The sequence below is a fragment of the Gadus chalcogrammus genome, unplaced genomic scaffold, assembly GCF_026213295.1.
Source record: "Gadus chalcogrammus isolate NIFS_2021 unplaced genomic scaffold, NIFS_Gcha_1.0 GACHA098, whole genome shotgun sequence".
Classification (NCBI taxonomy): domain Eukaryota; kingdom Metazoa; phylum Chordata; class Actinopteri; order Gadiformes; family Gadidae; genus Gadus; species Gadus chalcogrammus.
In genome coordinates this window covers 105,207-123,328 of record NW_026613533.1, presented here as the reverse complement: position 1 = coordinate 123,328, position 18,122 = coordinate 105,207, and positions in this window count along the sequence as shown.

The window sequence follows — 18,122 nt, the reverse complement described above, 5'->3', positions numbered from 1 at the left end:
GACTGTGGAGTTATTCTCTGTACAGGTCGCAGAGCCTTAAAATCCACTCCGCGCAGGTTGGAATCCACTCCATGAAATCTATCCAGCCGGGAGTGCGGGGATCTCGCGATGTTACGTCTTTTGCCCTCAGCCGTCTCAGCGGACCTAATGGATGTGATGAAGCCGGCAGGCTGACCATAAATAAAGTTTCTCCCTGAGCCTCTGTGGATATATCGAGGTCTACGCAATAGTCCTAGCTGCTTAATGGTGGAAATACAGGGTGGGATGGAGCGATTGTTGTACTTCAGCAGCTGTGGGGCGAAGTACGTCAACATCGAACCTGATGTTGAGTGATGTTTGCCTGTAGCAGCTAGGTACGGACCCGTCGCATCTGGGGAAGAGCTGGGAGGCAGTGCAGAAAATCCACGAGACAGTAGAGACAGCTTAGCAGGTTGACCAGGGCATATTCCTCACCAGGATCGCCGAGAAAAAAAAAAAAAACGCCAGCAGTGACCAGGAAAATGTCACATCAGCTACTAGTTTTTAGCCGTTGTTTTTAGCCGTTACTAGGGAAACCAAAATAACAAGTGAGCTACACGGCTCTTCACAATAACACAATAACACTGGAACAACTAAAGACAGTCCATAAGCTTGCTTTTCGTCGCTGATGTAGCTTGGGAACCAAGTAGAGATAATATGTCAACAAAAAAATCACTTTTTAAGTAAAATTGCTTGGAAAAGCGGCGAACAGACAGCGCCAGCGTCCTCTCCGTTTGTTGCCTAGATACAACTATATATATAAGGCATATATATATATATGCCTGATGACAACATCCAAGTCCTGAAACCAAAAAAACAAACATCTCACTCATTTAGCAACAATGTGAGCATGTAATAGAGCAACCAAAGTATTTATTAAGTGAAATTAAGACTGAAATATTTACCTCTAGTGGGTCCTCCTCCAACTCTGAATCTGATGGCTCGGATAGATCGGACAGTCTCCTTGGTGGGACAGGCAGCCTGGGATCCTAAAGGGGAAAGAAGCACCTTATCAAAAAGCTTCATAATCATTTCTCAGTATAGTCTAGATTTTAATAATTAAATTAACATACTTCTCCGCACAGGCTTCACTGAAGCATAGGGTGTCCTGGTCTTCAATGGCTTTCCATCCAAGTTCTCCAGCTGCACAAGGTTATTTTCCGTAACCTCAGTAACCCTGAAAATATCAAACATCAATGTGAGAGCTCGATTCTTTATTGGCAGGATAAGAGATGAAGCATCTTGTTTTCGAGGGGGTCCTCGAAACGTGATGCCTTTGATGTCTTAACCATTTTTGGGTATCTTAACGATTTACCTGTACACAGTTGGCCAATCTGGCTCCATGGTTTGACCATGCCTTCCACGCTTCCTCTCATTCTTCTTCAGGACCTCCATGCCTGGTGTGATCCTGAAGCGCTTGGTCCCCCTCTTGGTCCTCCTCTTGTATGCCTCTTTCTGTATCTCCTGGGCCTTCTCTATGTTGGCAATCACCTGATGCAGGATAGTTAATCGATATATGAATATTCTGCCCTCACAATTGCCTTTCTGTGCAAGGCAACTAGCTTAACTACTAGAGATGTCCTCAAATATAAAGCAAAAAACCATAAATACATAATGATAATAATATAAATAATGATTTGCTTCCCATTTATAAAACACTTGCCTTGTCATTGACCTTTCCATCGCTCTCAGCCCTTGCCTGGACGTACTTCTCGATGTCCTCGTTATCTGGAGAAGCAATGTCCACATCATCTGGAAGATCTCCAGTGGTCTTAAGTAACATAGGAAAGGCAAAGGACAAGCAATAAAAGTACGTTCAGCCTCATAGAAATTATTATTTTGACATATATACTTTTCATGTTGATTCCCCACTGTTAAGTCGTCTCCTTATACCATACAAAGTGTAACTTCCTCCCCGAAGAGTAACAATTTTGATTTAGAAATTGTTAATATGGTAATATGAAAAAGTCAACCACTACACACCTCTGAAAACAGACGTGGCTCCCGTCCATACGATAGGGCGAATACCTGGAAGAGGCTTGGACACAACAGTTATTTGAAAAAACAATTTCTTTTAATTTGTCTTCCCACCTCTCCTGTTGTCCATCAAGGGTCTTGCCAATGGACCTCTTCAATGTTTGATTGGTCCTCTCATCCAGTCCGTTGGTCTGTAAAAACAGCAAAGTACAAGCAAGGGGAATACAAATATGTATAAGTTAATAGTAACTCTATTTAGAAGCTTATCAATCTTTCTTTTATGTCAATTATATTTCTTTATTACACAGCTTTGTTGAAAATTCGATTCTGATTGGTCAATTAGGGCATTCTACTGTCTGTTATTTCTGTATAGCAGACCGCTGCTATGAATAACAGACTTTTGCTATGGACGCCGTTCTGATCATATCCCAGTCGGGGTCCTGCATCACCCTGTTGGGGTTCATTTCTCTATAATGACCTGTACATTATCCCATACATAATATACACTATACCTGAGGATGGTATGCTGATGTGATTTTGTGCTTGACACCAAACTCCTCAAACATGGACTTGTTTACCTGAATTAAGGAATTCAACAGTTATTAGGGGTCCAAGCCAACAGGTTGGATCCCTATTGTTTTTGTAGTGTTTATTAGGGGTTGTTGGGCAAAATAACCTGCTGAGCACATATAAATATAGCTAACTCCCACCCTAGCTTGAGGAGCACAACACATGGCAGTCACGTTACAATATAGTCAGCTTTTAACACATAACACAAACATGATAATATAGTCAGGTCAAGGCCAGAGCCAAGGCCCCATTTCCCAAGCAGGCAAATGGTAGACACTAACGGGAGAGCCACATTAATTCATCACACAAGAGATACTTCGAGCACACAAGAGATACTTCGAGAACAAAGGAGACACTGAGGAGCTCTTCCCCGTTAGTAGGAACACAAGAAGATACACTTGCATACACCAGGGCCTGAGAGCCAAGGTCAAGCAAAAACACACAGAACCACACACACCTCATCAAGAGGAGGATACAGTATAAAACTGTATCACACAGGGACTCATGATCCCCACCTTCTTCTGAAGCAGACCTTCCACGGAGGCGAAGCTCCGGACGAACCATCAGCGCTGATTAGGGACTTAGACATATTCGATTTCTCACGCTTTATGACTCTGTATAACCGTTGCCACTTTACTTAATAAATCCAAGGTCCTCGTGCCGACAGACTTTATTACCTCTCCGTCTCATTTCATCTGGTCCAGTAACTAGACAGACCGTTTTTCCCAACAATTTGGTGACCCCGACGTGATTTTTTCTGAATTGAACACGCAACTGGGAAACGAGAGACGGAGAGCGGCACGACCTCGGGACCCCGGAGCACCGGACCGATTCCTGCAGTCTCACCTCGCGGCCGCCCAACAAAAGGTAGGCAGAACCTGTTGATAAAATCCAAACTCTGCATAGTTATATAGGAACCACATTAGGAGGTGAGACTGTGAGAGCGGTTCGCTACGGGATATCTCGTGGGGACGAATAGAGTTGCATTCCAGCATTTCCCCATAAACCCGATTAACCCTGAACGCGTGACACATCGAATATCGGCTCGTTGCATGGTGAAAGAATACCGACGAGACCATAGGGCCTATAAGAATCGGTCATAGTGATACGAGACTACCGATGGCCAAGTAATGGATGTGTAATAAATACACCAGTGTATCAAGAGGGTTAGAGGCCCCACCTGTGTATCAAGAGGGTTAGAGGCCCCACCAGTGTATCAAGAGGGTTAGAGGCCCCACCTGTGTATCAAGAGGGTTAGAGGCCCCACCAGTGTATCAAGAGGGTTAGAGGCCCCACCTGTGTATCAAGAGGGTTAGAGGCCCCACCAGTGTATCAAGAGGGTTAAAGGCCCCACCTGTGTATCAAGAGGGTTAGAGGCCCCACCAGTGTATCAAGAGGGTTAAAGGCCCCACCTGTGTATCAAGAGGGTTAGAGGCCCCACCAGTGTATCAAGAGGGTTAGAGGCCCCACCTGTGTATCAAGAGGGTTAGAGGCCCCACCAGTGTATCAAGAGGGTTAGAGGCCCCACCTGTGTATCAAGAGGGTTAGAGGCCCCACCAGTGTATCAAGAGGGTTAAAGGCCCCACCTGTGTATCAAGAGGGTTCGAGGCCCCACCAGTGTATCAAGAGGGTTAGAGGCCCCACCTGTGTATCAAGAGGGTTAGAGTCCCCCTCTTTGTTTGTGTATTAAATAATTCTATGTGGTAAGAAGGTTAGAGATAAACTAGGCTTGTTGCGTGGTGAAAGAACACCCTCGAGGCCTAAGGCTCGCCGCCCTTGATAAGTGAATCTGAGGTGCCTGAAGAAGCACAACGCACATTTCTTGACCATATATTCATAGCATATGCGGGGACTGACGGACAGACACCTGAACTGACGCAGACTAGGGATAGCAGAGACCTCTCACCCCCACCTTCACGACCAGAGAGCAAGTGCGTGTGTATGGAGTCGAGAACGAGAGTCAGCGTGGGTGGAAGAATAGGAGAGCATGGGTGAAAGGGAGACAGAGTGAGAAAGACTGTGTGCGTCTCTGTGCGCGTTAGGGATGGGCAAAATGATTCTTTTCCGGGAACTAGTTCTTTCAGTTCAGTTCACTATAACGATTCGTTTATTTGATTTGTTCGTTTTGATTCGTTCGTTACGTCAGATTACATCTTAAAAAAAATTAAAAATAAAAAATCTTTTTTTTTATAATTATTGTTTTTTTTTTAATTGGTCGTGGGTCCGGATAGGACCGTCAGGACCGCAGTCCGCCGTTTGGAGATACCTGCTATATAGTATGTCGAACGTCCCACCAATATTTATACCACTTGCTTACTCTCTATATTTCATTCATGGTTTTACATTTATAATTTTATTTTACTTTACATTTAATTCTTCATTGTTCAGGCATTACAGAACTTGCATGGTCATAAATAAAAAATACGAACTGCAGTTTAATTTCTTTGTTTGTTCTTAAATTGACGTAGAATGGAGCAAAGACTCCTGGGATTGGGAAATGCGTTTATCCAATAAACAGATGGAGGTCAAGTCTATTTTCGAAAAAATGTAGGGGGATATATGAGTCGAATGGTATGACCCAAGATACGTCAGAGAGAGAACGCGCGCATATTCGACGGTACCGCCTTGTCATTGGTTTACCCAGGTGCCATTCCAACACCATTGCTACCTCTCATTGGCTGAATCTTTGAGGAAGTTGTAGACTCAATCAATATAAGTCGCGGGGAGACGGAGCTCTGTTCGTTTGTATATTTTATTTACGTGACCATATGTTTGGTTGATGTTAAAAAAAAAGAATCAAAGAACCAGTTCTTCTTGTTTTGGGGAACCAGTTCTTGTCGTTCACGTTCGGGATTCGTTCGTTGTAACGAATCAGTCGCGACCGACACATCCCTAGTGCGCGTGTACGCAAGAGTTGATATGTTTCTGTGTGTGTGTGTGTGTGTGTAAGAGGCCCAGAGAGAGAGTGACGAAGTGGCTGTGTGTGTGTGTGTGTAAGAGGCCCAGAGAGAGAGTGACGAAGTGGCTGTGTGTGTGTGTGTGTGTGTAAGAGGCCCAGAGAGAAAGCGACGAAGTGGCTGTGTGTGTGTGTGTAAGAGGCCCAGAGAGAGAGAAAGAAAGAGAACGAGCGTATTTGTGAGCCGGTTAAATATAGAAATAAATCAATTAATGATAACCCGGCTATGTGTGCAACGCTTGCCTGCTTTGTTATGCCCAACGCTATTTTGCCGTGTCTGATGATTGTGGGTGCGGGACACAGAATGAGAAGTCTGTTGATATGTGTCTGTGTACGTCTGCGCGAAAGAGAGAATCTGTGAGTGAATCAGTGAGTGTATGCGTGGTCCGCTCTATCTTCGCCCGTTAAAACGGGTAAAGGAAAGAATAGATAGATTGATAATAATGAATAATGTCTCTCTGACGTATTGCTTCGGTCTATGGCTTAACCTGCGGAAATAGATAAATTGACAATGATAGATAACCTTTTACTGTGTTGCTTCAAGTTACTGTTTGACCCGTTAAAACTAAAACCTAGATAAGTTGACAAGGATAAATGATATCTCTTTTACTGTGTTTCTTTGAATTACTGCTGGATCTGTCGCATAGATAAACTACGATACTAAACCACATCTCTTTGCCGCGTTGGTTGACTGTTTAGTCTGTTGAAGCAGATTAATCAATAAGGATAGATAACGATTATTGGCTATAAGGAATATCTGGATGTATTGAATAACGTCTCTAGGCCTTGTTGTTGTTTTTTGCTTCCCCCCCCCCTGTTTTTTCCTCCTTTTTTCTCGTTCTCCTCCTCCAAGAGTGACAAGGGTTACCCCCTAGTCTCTCATCCGCTCTTGTGTGTTAAGACAGGTCACACAGAGTTATAGCACCACGGCCGCCATTTTTTGAGTTCTCTCACTCAGTCCCAAGCCACACCTCCCCCTCCGCCAAATCTAGACCACTCCAGCCCTACCCTTCCTCAACTACACCGCCCCCTACTGGACCACTCCAGCCCTACCCTTCCTCAACTACACCGCCCCCTACTGGACCACTCCAGCCCTACCCTTCCTCAACTACAGCGCCCCCTGCTGGACCACTCAGACTCTGCCCTTCCTCAACTACAGCGCCCCCTGCTGGACCACCCCAACCCTACCCTTCCCCAACTACACCGCCCCCGCTGGACCACTCCAACTCTGCCCTTCCCCAACTACACCGCTCCCTACTGGACAGCATCAATACCAATCCAACCCCGACTCTCGATCACCCCCTGTTAGAAGAATTATCCCAGTTACTAATAAAGCTAAAAAGACAAACCTCCCCGCACTCGGCCTTCAGTGCAAAGGCGTCCACAACCCCGACCACCCCCATACCAGGCTGCTGTAAGAAGAAGCGGCGAACACGCCCACCATGTCGGACGAGCGACGAAGAGCCCCCGGAGAGGATTGGCAAGACGAACCCCAGAGAAGCGAAGACAGAGAGCGATTCTCAGCCTCCCGGCCAGCTGACAGCCACTCACCCCCACCCTCCCCGGAGAGGGCTCACCTACCCATGCCGAGATTGTTCTGTCCCCTAGAATCGACAACACCAGTTCAGTCCCAGCCAAAAGCCCCCGCCTCATACACCCCACCTTCCCCATTAATGACCCCCTCCCAGTTCAGCCCTGACCCAGATCACTTAAGGGACCCCCGTACCAATAAGAGCGAGCCCCGCCGCCCCCGGCCAGGTATACAAGAGGCTTTTATGGCACCTCTATTGATAGATGCGGAGGGAAGAGCAGCATACACACCATGGAGCCACCGGGACATGGCCAACCTGGTCGCCCGCTTGCCAACGCTCACGGCAGGAGCCTCGGCCTGGATCAGAAGATTTGAAACTGAGACGTCTGGCGATCTCCTGACCCTGGGAGACATACGAGCCATCATCGGCAGGGCACATGGTGCCGGACGAATCATTGAACTGGAGACACTGACCAAGACTGAGGCCCTACCTGACAACACCCCCTTCGAAGCTTACCGAAACCTCTTCTGGGAGAGTCTCAGGGCGCTCTTCCCAGCCGACGCAGGCAGAGTGGGAATCTCCGGCCTGACCATCAAACCTGAAGAATCTATCTTTCAGTACATAGAAAGGGCTGAAGGATTGTGGACGGATAATAATGACTGTCCCCCACACAGTAGCAAACTGGCGACACAGACATTCCAGCGGGCAATAATACAGGGACTGCCACCCACGGTCCAGAGGAGACTGAAGACAGTGGTGGCACTGCACTCCAAGCCCCGGACGGAATGGGTGGCTCACCTTAATCACCACCACCGACTCGAGGAAGACAAACGACTTGAAAAGGATGATGATTACGAGGAATTGAAGAAGCAACTCATGAGGATGCAGATCAAGGAGCTAGCCGAGAAATCCCAGCTGCACAAAAGACCAAGGACGACATGGGGACCCATGAGTATGATGCCTGTAGCGGCCCCACTGCCGACACCCCCAACGCCCCCAGCCCCGACGCCTACCCCACCAATAACACCAGCACCAATGCCCCTATCATGCGCAATGTATCAGATACCGGCGTGTCAAGGGCCCCCGCCACCTGGATGGCTGCAGCCGGGATACCAACCCACCAATTACCCTGGGTACACAATGGCCGCCCCGGTGCCGGCGCCCGCACCACCCCTGTTACAATACCAGCAACCACCCAGCGCCGAGAACTGGACACCCTCCTCCTCAAGCTACAGCCAAGCCCAGGCCCCCGAAACCAGGTTACCACCACCAGAGCGAGCCCAGCCGAAAGCAGAAAGGATACGGACGCGAATCGGCGCCCCTGGCGCCAGCTCATTGGACCTGGCCTCCTTCCGGGTCAACCTATCGTCCCTGATAGACGGGGAGCCATACCCGAGGAGCATGAGCGACTTCCTGATATACCTTGGCGAGATGCAAGAACACGCCGGTCCTTATGAGAAGAGCTGCTGGATCGCACAAGGATGCACTCAGGACGAATCCGAAATCTACCGCTACTCCGATGGCAAACCGGCACTCAGCTCCCGAGCTCTCTCTCTCATGGCTCGGTCACACCACTCCCGCACCCACCAGGGCACCACCGCGACAATGGAGACAATCCGGCGAGACTGGTGGCACCCCGAAATGAAAGCCAGCATCCAGGAAGTGATCAAAGACTGTCACGCCTGCCAAATACACAACCCACGCCCAGCCCACATTCTCCCCCCAGGGGCCCGGTACTAGACCATTATGATGAAGCCCTCTTAGAATATGTACAGGCCCTGACTCTTGCCTCCCGAGCCTTGTACACACAGGTCACCTCCCTCCCGACCCCCGCAGATCCCAACCCCGTCCTCGTTAATCCCGGGGATTGGGTCTGGGTCAAGGTCCACAAGAGACACTGCCTTCAGCCACGGTGGGAAGGCCCCTATGAGGTACGTCTGGCCACCCCCTTCTCTGTCTCCCTTTCAGGAAGGAGCGGCGCCCGCTGGCACCACCTGTCTACCACCCGCAAGGCCGACAACCCGCATGACCGCACCTTGGCTACCGTTCAACGCGACCTCGCCCGGCTGCACCATGAGGCCACCACTGACGCCGCAGGAGGCCCGGACCAATAGACGTTGCATCATCGGCATGGTAGGAATAACCGGGGCCATGATGGGTTTCTTCATCCTGTGGGGAGTGGACTTCCATACGGCCATCCCGGGGAGGTCCCCCACCATCAAGCCCCCGTCTACGACGACACAACCCTCATCGGGACCCCCAACCCAGAGTCCACACCGCCGCAGGAGACAGACACCCCTGCAAGCCGCCAAATCCCCCAGCGACCCCTGCCTCAACAAATACGGTGGGCTATCCCTAACCTATACTTATGGTTCCAGCGCCGCCTATACCTTCCTCCTATGCGACGTCGTTCCGTGCGTAGGCGGACCCGCAGCCTGGGAGAAGTACGATGCATACATCTGCGATGCTCCCAAGGGTTCCTTCGCGGGAGTCCAGGGCAACGGGGTAATGATGTCCCCGGACAACAGCCAGAGCTGGTGTCGAGGATGGCGAAATGTACTATGGATGACAGGGAGGCACCAGGGGTACTATGTGACTAACCGCTCTCAGACTCTCCACAGGCCTGACGCGACGGCCGCACTACAGGCGAAGGGCTTCCTCTCGGGAGGCAACGGCAGAATCACCCTTACCCTCAGGAACATTACCAGCAACCCGTACCAAGGATGGGGCAACCCCACATTAGGGTCGACTCGGGCGTGCGGTGTAAATACTGACTCTGCCTATTTCGTGTTCGGGGTGTCCCAATCCGGCACGGACACGGCGGCTTTGTTGAAAATAAATTTCAGAAAGGCCCCCACCACACCCACCGCACCAGCCTCCAGGGCCAACACGACAACTCCTAAACCCCCCGTCCGACCCATAATGACTCGCGACGGCCCGGTCACGATTTTTGATTTAAATTCCGTGGGGCGACTCCCCACCCACGATTCCATCGCGCTCGCGACCGGCTACGCAGACGATAATGCATGGCTTAGCTGGATTGCTGCTACGATCCGATTCCAGGGGCTGTCCGACTGCGTAGCCTGTGCGTCAGCTCGCCCCCATCTAATCTCGACCCCAGTACTGTTCGATTTTACCAGCGACCCCATCGGTTCTCACTGCATGTTAGCTCTGTTTGTTACCCCCAAACCGGCCGGCTGCGGCCTCCTTAGCTCTCTGTTTCCACCCGGCCTTAACGACTCGATTCCCCCGGTGTACTCCCCTGGGGAGTACACCCACTCTTGCATCACCAGGGTCGGAGCGGTAAATGTTGGGGTGGTACCACCATCGTGGTGCCACTCCATCACGAACGTTACGCTTTGGCCCAACATGACCGAACCGGGCCTAGGACGCCAAGACCTATTCTGGTCCTGTGACAAATTCACCCTTAGACTTACACTCCCGGCACAATGGTCCGGAACCTGCATTATAGTGCGCCTACTTATGCCCGTCACGCTCTTTACCCGGGGTTCGCCCGGGCCCGATAACCGAACTACCTCTCGACACCGCCGCGACTCCGCTCTCACCGACCACTTTGACCTAACCAAGAACACCCCCACGTACATGGATAGCATAGGCATTCCCCGGGGCGTTCCGAACCAGTTTAAGTTAGCAGACCAGATAGCCGCGGGTTTCGAGAACATACCCCTTATCTCTGCCATAATTCCAATCACCCCCAACAAAAACGTAGATCGCATTAATTACATTCACTACAACGTCCAGCGCCTATCCAACCTGACTCGCGACGCGGTAGAAGGGTTGGCCTCACAACTGGCCGCCACCTCTCTAATGGCGTATCAAAACCGTCTAGCCCTAGACATGTTGTTAGCCGAGAAAGGGGGGGTCTGTTCGATGTTTGGGGCTCAGTGCTGCACCTTCATTCCCAACAACACGGCCCCTGACGGGTCAGTGACAAGGGCCCTGGCCGGCCTTCGAGCTCTTTCCGTCCAGATGGCAGAGGACTCTGGGATCGACAACCCCATGGAGAAATGGATGACCGACATGTTCGGCAAGTGGAAGGGCCTTCTCATGGCCGTCCTGACATCCCTGGCCTGCTTCGTCGGGATTGTGGTCTGCTGCGGGTGTTGCTGCATCCCCTGTGCCCGCACCCTCTGCTCACGCCTCATCACCACGGCCCTCGAAAAGGAGAAACAACAGCCCCCTCCCTACTCCGAAGCAGCCCCCCTCATGCCCCTTCTGGATTGCCTGGACGAGCTTCCCCTGGACGACCAGATGGTGCCTGAAAAATTTGACTGTGAGTATGGCCTCCCTCGCCCTGCAACCCCTGACTTTGAGTACGAGCTCGACTGTGTCTTCGCCGAGCCGGACATCTACCCGTGAGTGCTAGTGGCCTCTCCCGGTGCACGGCCCCGGCGTCCTGTTTCCACCACCGTATGCTGAAACCCCACCACGACACCCCCTTTTCCCCCCCCCCCCCGCCTGTGACGTGCTAGTAACCTCTCCAGGTGGGCTGCCCCATTCCCGCATTCCCGTCCCCGCCAACGGCACCACCCCCCTCCCACCTGATGCACCCACGTTGCCCGGACCAGGGATCTGCGTTCCGGCACCAGGGGCTGCGGCCCGTTCCCTTAAGGCTTGAGGGCGCCCCTGGCTGTATTCGCTTCTGTACGCTTCACTGTTTTTAGCCGCTCCCATATCTATGCCCGCGTCTACGCAACCGACGCCGGGAACGTAAATGTTGTTGTTTATATCGCTGTCCCGCTAGATGGAGCTCGGGGATACACACGGGCGAGATTCCAGGGGCCTTGATTGCCCGTTTATCAGATGAGGTCCTGAGCGCAGTTGAATAAAAGGGTCTAATGCTCAGGTGGCGCCTTGCGTCCACCTGCCCGTGATGACGCTCAGGGCTATTCCGTGGTTTCAGTTGTTCCCGTGCCCCGTGCCTACCCTGGATACCCCATGCGTGTGATTGCTTATTGTTACACGACCAGCTAACTCCTCCTCACATCCTTAGTTTGTGGTCACCTAGGGATGGGTTGAGGGGGATTGCCATTCGTTATGCACCTCATATCTTTCTGATATTATTATTATTATTTAGGGACACATTTCATGGTTGCATTTCTTTCCTGTGATTGTTATGGTGTAGTGTTTGTGTGATTGTTGCGTTTTTGTTTGTATCGTTATTGTTTACTGTTAGTTTTATTGTTGCATTTTGTTGTTATTGTTATGGTTTGGTGTTGGTTTTGTTGTGTATCACCTGCTGCCACTTTATTTGGTATTGTCTGTTCGCGATGTAAGGCCGGGGTGGATGCCACCCCCTAGGTGGGGTGTGTATGGCATACCCATGTCTGAAGCATGGGTGGCGTTTCTCCCACGTGGTTCCCCATACACCCGGTCCAGCGACTTATTTTAGTCCCATGCTCATGGTTGTTTGTTTTTATGATAATTTTGCCTTCTTTCTGTTATTTCTAAAAGTGTTATGATGGTGGTCCCGCGCTGAAGTCCTATCCCTCGTACCCCTAATGAGTAAAAGTCGTCTTGCGACGACTTGAGGGGGATATGTTGGGCAAAATAACCTGCTGAGCACATATAAATATAGCTAACTCCCACCCTAGCTTGAGGAGCACAACACATGGCAGTCACGTTACAATATAGTCAGCTTTTAACACATAACACAAACATGATAATATAGTCAGGTCAAGGCCAGAGCCAAGGCCCCATTTCCCAAGCAGGCAAATGGTAGACACTAACGGGAGAGCCACATTAATTCATCACACAAGAGATACTTCGAGCACACAAGAGATACTTCGAGAACAAAGGAGACACTGAGGAGCTCTTCCCCGTTAGTAGGAACACAAGAAGATACACTTGCATACACCAGGGCCTGAGAGCCAAGGTCAAGCAAAAACACACAGAACCACACACACCTCATCAAGAGGAGGATACAGTATAAAACTGTATCACACAGGGACTCATGATCCCCACCTTCTTCTGAAGCAGACCTTCCACGGAGGCGAAGCTCCGGACGAACCATCAGCGCTGATTAGGGACTTAGACATATTCGATTTCTCACGCTTTATGACTCTGTATAACCGTTGCCACTTTACTTAATAAATCCAAGGTCCTCGTGCCGACAGACTTTATTACCTCTCCGTCTCATTTCATCTGGTCCAGTAACTAGACAGACCGTTTTTCCCAACAGGGTCCAAGCCAACAGGTTGGATCCCTATTGTTTTTGTAAGGATTTTTCCTATTATTAGGGGTCCAAGCCAACAGGTTGGATCCCTATTGTTTTTGTAATGATTTTTCTTTTTATTATTATTCCCCCCTAGAAGTGGGTCCACAGCCCAAACCGTAAATGGTGCCGACACGCCAATTGCATGACTAGATCCAGGGCCCTGAGTTCTAAGCAGACGACAAAATCCAGACACGCCGGCCACTAGGTGGCGCTATACCAAGGAAAGACGCGTTTGGGGCTATAACTCCCACACCGAACCTCCCACATTCAAAACCTCGTACACACAGATTCACTGGAGTCTGCTGCATCTTTTGGCATAGGCCACGCCCATTTGCGTCTATAATTTTTTTTCGCAAAATCGCGAAAACCGCAAAACTGTTTTTTCGCTACTCCTCCCACATTTCTTGACCAATCGACACAAAACTTTGCACACGACATCTTCAGACGCACACGCAAAGGAATCATATACAGTTTTTTGATCCGACCTTCGACGACGAAACGATAGCATTTTGAATATTGGTATATTAGCTAAATTAGACGTGGAAAATCAAAAATACAAAAAAATACAAAATTAGACATCGGATCGAGTCCAAATTCTACACACATGTTGGTGCTAACCTTAATGACGTTCGATAAAAAATTCGGAAAATTCCGCCATTAGGGGGCGCAATAAACGAGGAAATTGTATATCTTCTACAAAATTTCGCCGCAAAAACGCTACACTGACTTCTCGCTACTCCTACCACAGTCAAATCCTTTGTATCCACAGGTTCAGGGTAGCGTTTTCAACACATGCTTCGCGATGTGCCGGCGAAATGCACATTTCTTGTCGCGTTGTGCCGGCGAAATGCACACTTCTTGGACCCCTGCATAACTGCTTGCAGTTCTAGTTATTCTTCCCCCCGTACTTGTTGGACTACAGCCCAAACCGTAAAAGGTGCACACGCGCCAATTGCATGACTAGAACCAGTACCGGCACCGCTACTCAGATAACCAAATCCAGACATGCCGGCCACTAGGTGGCGCTATACCAAGGAGAAACACGTTTGGGACTATAACTCCCACACCGAACCTCCCAGAGTCCAAAAACTTGTACAGACAGATGCACTGGAGTCTGCTGCATCTTTTGGCCTAGGCCACGCCCATTTGCGTCCATGAATATTTTTCGCTAAATCGCGAAAACCGCAAAACTGTTTTTTCCCTACTCCTCCCACATTTCTTGATCAATCGACACCAAACTTTGCACACGACATCTGCAGACGCACACGCAAAGAAATCCTATATACTTTTTTGATCCGACCTTCGACGACGAAACGGTAGCGTTTTGAATATTTGTTTATTAGCTAAATTAGACGTGGAAAATCAAAAATCAAAAAAAATCCTAAATTAGACATCGGATCGAGTCCAAATTTTACACACATGTTGGTGCTAACCTTAATGTCGTTTGATAAAAAATTCGGAAAATTTCGCCATTAGGGGGCGCAATAAACGAGGAAATTGTATATCTTCTACAACATTTCGCCGCGAAAACGCTACACTGACTTCTCGCTACTCCTACCACAGTCAAATCCTTTGTATCCACAGGTTCAGGGTAGCGTTTTGAACACATGCTTCGCGTTGTGCCGGCGAAATGCACATTTCTTGTCGCGTTGTGCCGGCGAAATGCACACTTCTTGGACCCCTGCATAACTGCTTGCAGTTCTAGTTAGGTTTCTTGTTTGCCAGTGTTAATCAATCACTGTTAAATGACACATCTATATGTGTAAATACTCCACCTTGTTCCAGAATTCACGACCCTGGTCTGTCAAGATGACCTCAGGAGCCCCATGGGAGTAGAAAATGTCCATCCTAGCCTGTGGAACATCAAAAGAAGCTGAAATCATTCTCCATCCCCCCGCCAAACTTTTCTGTCAGTTGTAACAACATTCTGCATTCACAATATGTGGCTACGCTGCAAATGTTGCTATGATTTATACACCTGTGATGTGGCAATTGCAGTCTTGTCCTTGATGGGCCTGGCCTCCACCCACTTGGTGAAGAAGGCAGTTGCTGTCAGACAGAAGCGGTTCCCATTCTTTGAGGCTTTGAATGGTCCAATTAGGTCAACACCTAGAGTAGGGAGAGTAATAAACACATACCCACAGCCCATGACGTTAGAGAGGTAGAAATGGCAATACAGTACATTAAGAAAATAATACAAATTAAACTATGACTTTGAGAGGTTGTAGCCATTTCACAGAATCAAAAAGCAAGATATCTCACCAATCATATGCCATGGTGACTTTGGTTTGATGGGCTTCAACTCTGGTGCCTCCGTTTTCACTTGCTCAAACCTCTGGCATGACATACAGGTTTTCACCTTTACAACACAAGGAGATTAAACACAACAGATTTAATAATATGCTCTAGAGTAGAGGTGATGTTCTTTGCGTGTCACAGTAGTTTGAATGAACAATTACTTATATAAGGCAATCACTATAAATTATTATAGGGGTCATTTGACCCCTCTTGTGGCGCTAGTAGTAAGTAAAAATGGCCCGGCGTTCCTAGTGTTAAATCTCATGTTCCTCAGCGTATCACAGGAAATATTAAAGCTGATCTGGATCAAACACAACTTGAACAAATTTATCACTTGCCCATTCCTGAACATCTCTGGTAATTCCCTTCCAGTAGAAGCGTTGGTTGATCTTGTCCAGCATCCTCTTGACTCCAAAGTGGCCAGCATGGATTTCTGTCAGCACCTCATCCTTCTCCTTCTCAGTGAGGATCACCCTACTCATTGAAAGGCCATTCTCCCCAAGGTAGTGCATACAATTCCCTAGAAAGAGGGAGAGAACATACATCAGCACTGCATCAGGTGTAGATTGCCTATAACTTAATTCAGAATGAATTATGATGGACTGCATAAAATCTTAATTATTTAATTACAGAATACCTTTAAGAATGAATTTTTTTGCATCCCTCCGGATCTGCCGTTTCTCCGTGAGGGAGCGACCTGCTTCATACGACTGAGACGACAGATGCAAAAAAATACAATTAAATGACACCATTTTCAATCAACAAGAAAAACCTATACACCTAAAATCTAATCCTAAAATCTATCAATCTATCTAAATTAAATGAACACAAGCTAGCTAGCTAGACGTTAAACACGTTAAACACTCAGTTTGCTAGCTAAATATGATTAAACAATTTAATACAATACAAATATAAAGTTAGCAACGCTAATAAATGTAATTTGTAAGTGTAAGTGTTATCTGTCTTGTCACGGTCGATGTTATCGGTCTTGTCGCGGTCAATGAAAAATGGCGAATGAACGAGCTTGAAGGTTCGCGAATGTTCGTCAACCTTTCACGTCATTCGACGCGATCGTCTGTTGCCAGGCAACGGACGACGCGATCATCTGTTTCCAGGCAGGTTTGGACTGGATTACGTAATGATGACGCGCCCGGTACAAATTTGGCAGCCGGTACAAATTTGGCATGACAGAGGCCGTGCCCCCCCCCCCCCCCCCCCCCCCCCCTTGGGGTTTCCCTGCATGTCCACGGCTCCACAATGGGTTTTATTGTGTTGCATGTTTCCTATTTCTTACCCTCCAGCACTGATTCACCTTTACTTATATGTGCACAATGTTAATTAAAGTCCTTAACGTCTTTATTCTGGTTGGAGTTTTATTTTGTGGCGACCAATGTGTGTATGTATGATACTTTACATAATTATTTATTTCACTTATGAATTATCTGTTTACTGTACATATTTTACTATTCATATTCTTATTAATTCATACCTGCTTTCTATCCACTTACTTACTCTGTTGTTTTTAATGCTCCCTTCTAACATGTGTGGATTTTTATTGCATGCACCTGCATTGTTTCACTAAAACCTTGCAATGGGCGCCTGTTCCTTCTCCCTTTAAACCCTTTATTTAATATTATATATATTTATTTACCATGATTTATTTCATCTTTGTGTGTGTGTGTGTGTGTGTGTGTGTGTGTGTGTGAGTGTGTGAGTGTGTGTGAGTGTGTGTGTGTGTGTGTGTGTGTGTGTGTGTGTGTGTGTGTGTGTGTGTGTGTGTGTGTGTGTGTGTGTGTGTGAGAGAGGGACACACAACGCATCCCTCCCAGACAGTTTATTTTAGGTTAGACTTTTATTTTATTTATTTATTGACCGTGGTATCACTAGCATTGATTGATTGATTGATTCACTAGATGTGTAACTTGTATTGACCCGTGCGCTGTGGGGGGGCCCTCTAGGGCCCCGGCCCCTCTGGCCCCCACCGGCTCCGGCGCTGACCTGTTCCCCTTGGCTCCTCCTGGGGGCGCTATAACAGAACTTAACCAACAACATCAATCTGAAACATGGACCCAGCTCTGCTCCCTCCTCAGACTCCGCCTGCTGCCTCCCATTGGTCCTTCTTTCCTCCCTCTTCCCTTTTTAGCCTAAAGGGAAAAACAACACAAATAGAAAAACAAAGGATTATATCTTAAAAAAGTAACAAATATACAAATGAAAAGGTCTCCCCTGGGTGCACCGGATGATGTGCCGGTATGGGGATGATGTGCCGGTGCACCCAGAGACATTTTGACCAGCAAGAGCTGAACAATATATTAAACGGGTTATCTGGATTAGGCCTCAGGAGACACGCCCCCTGAGGTCAGGGAGACACGCCCCCTGGGGGTCCTCAATGACCCGTCTGCAATGTCCACCGTAACTGTGAGAGAGAGAGAGAGAGAGAGAGAGAGAGAGAGAGAGAGAGAGAGAGAGAGAGAGAGAGAGAGACATTGAAAACAGACCCACTCAGCGTCGTGAGCCACTACTCACCACAGCC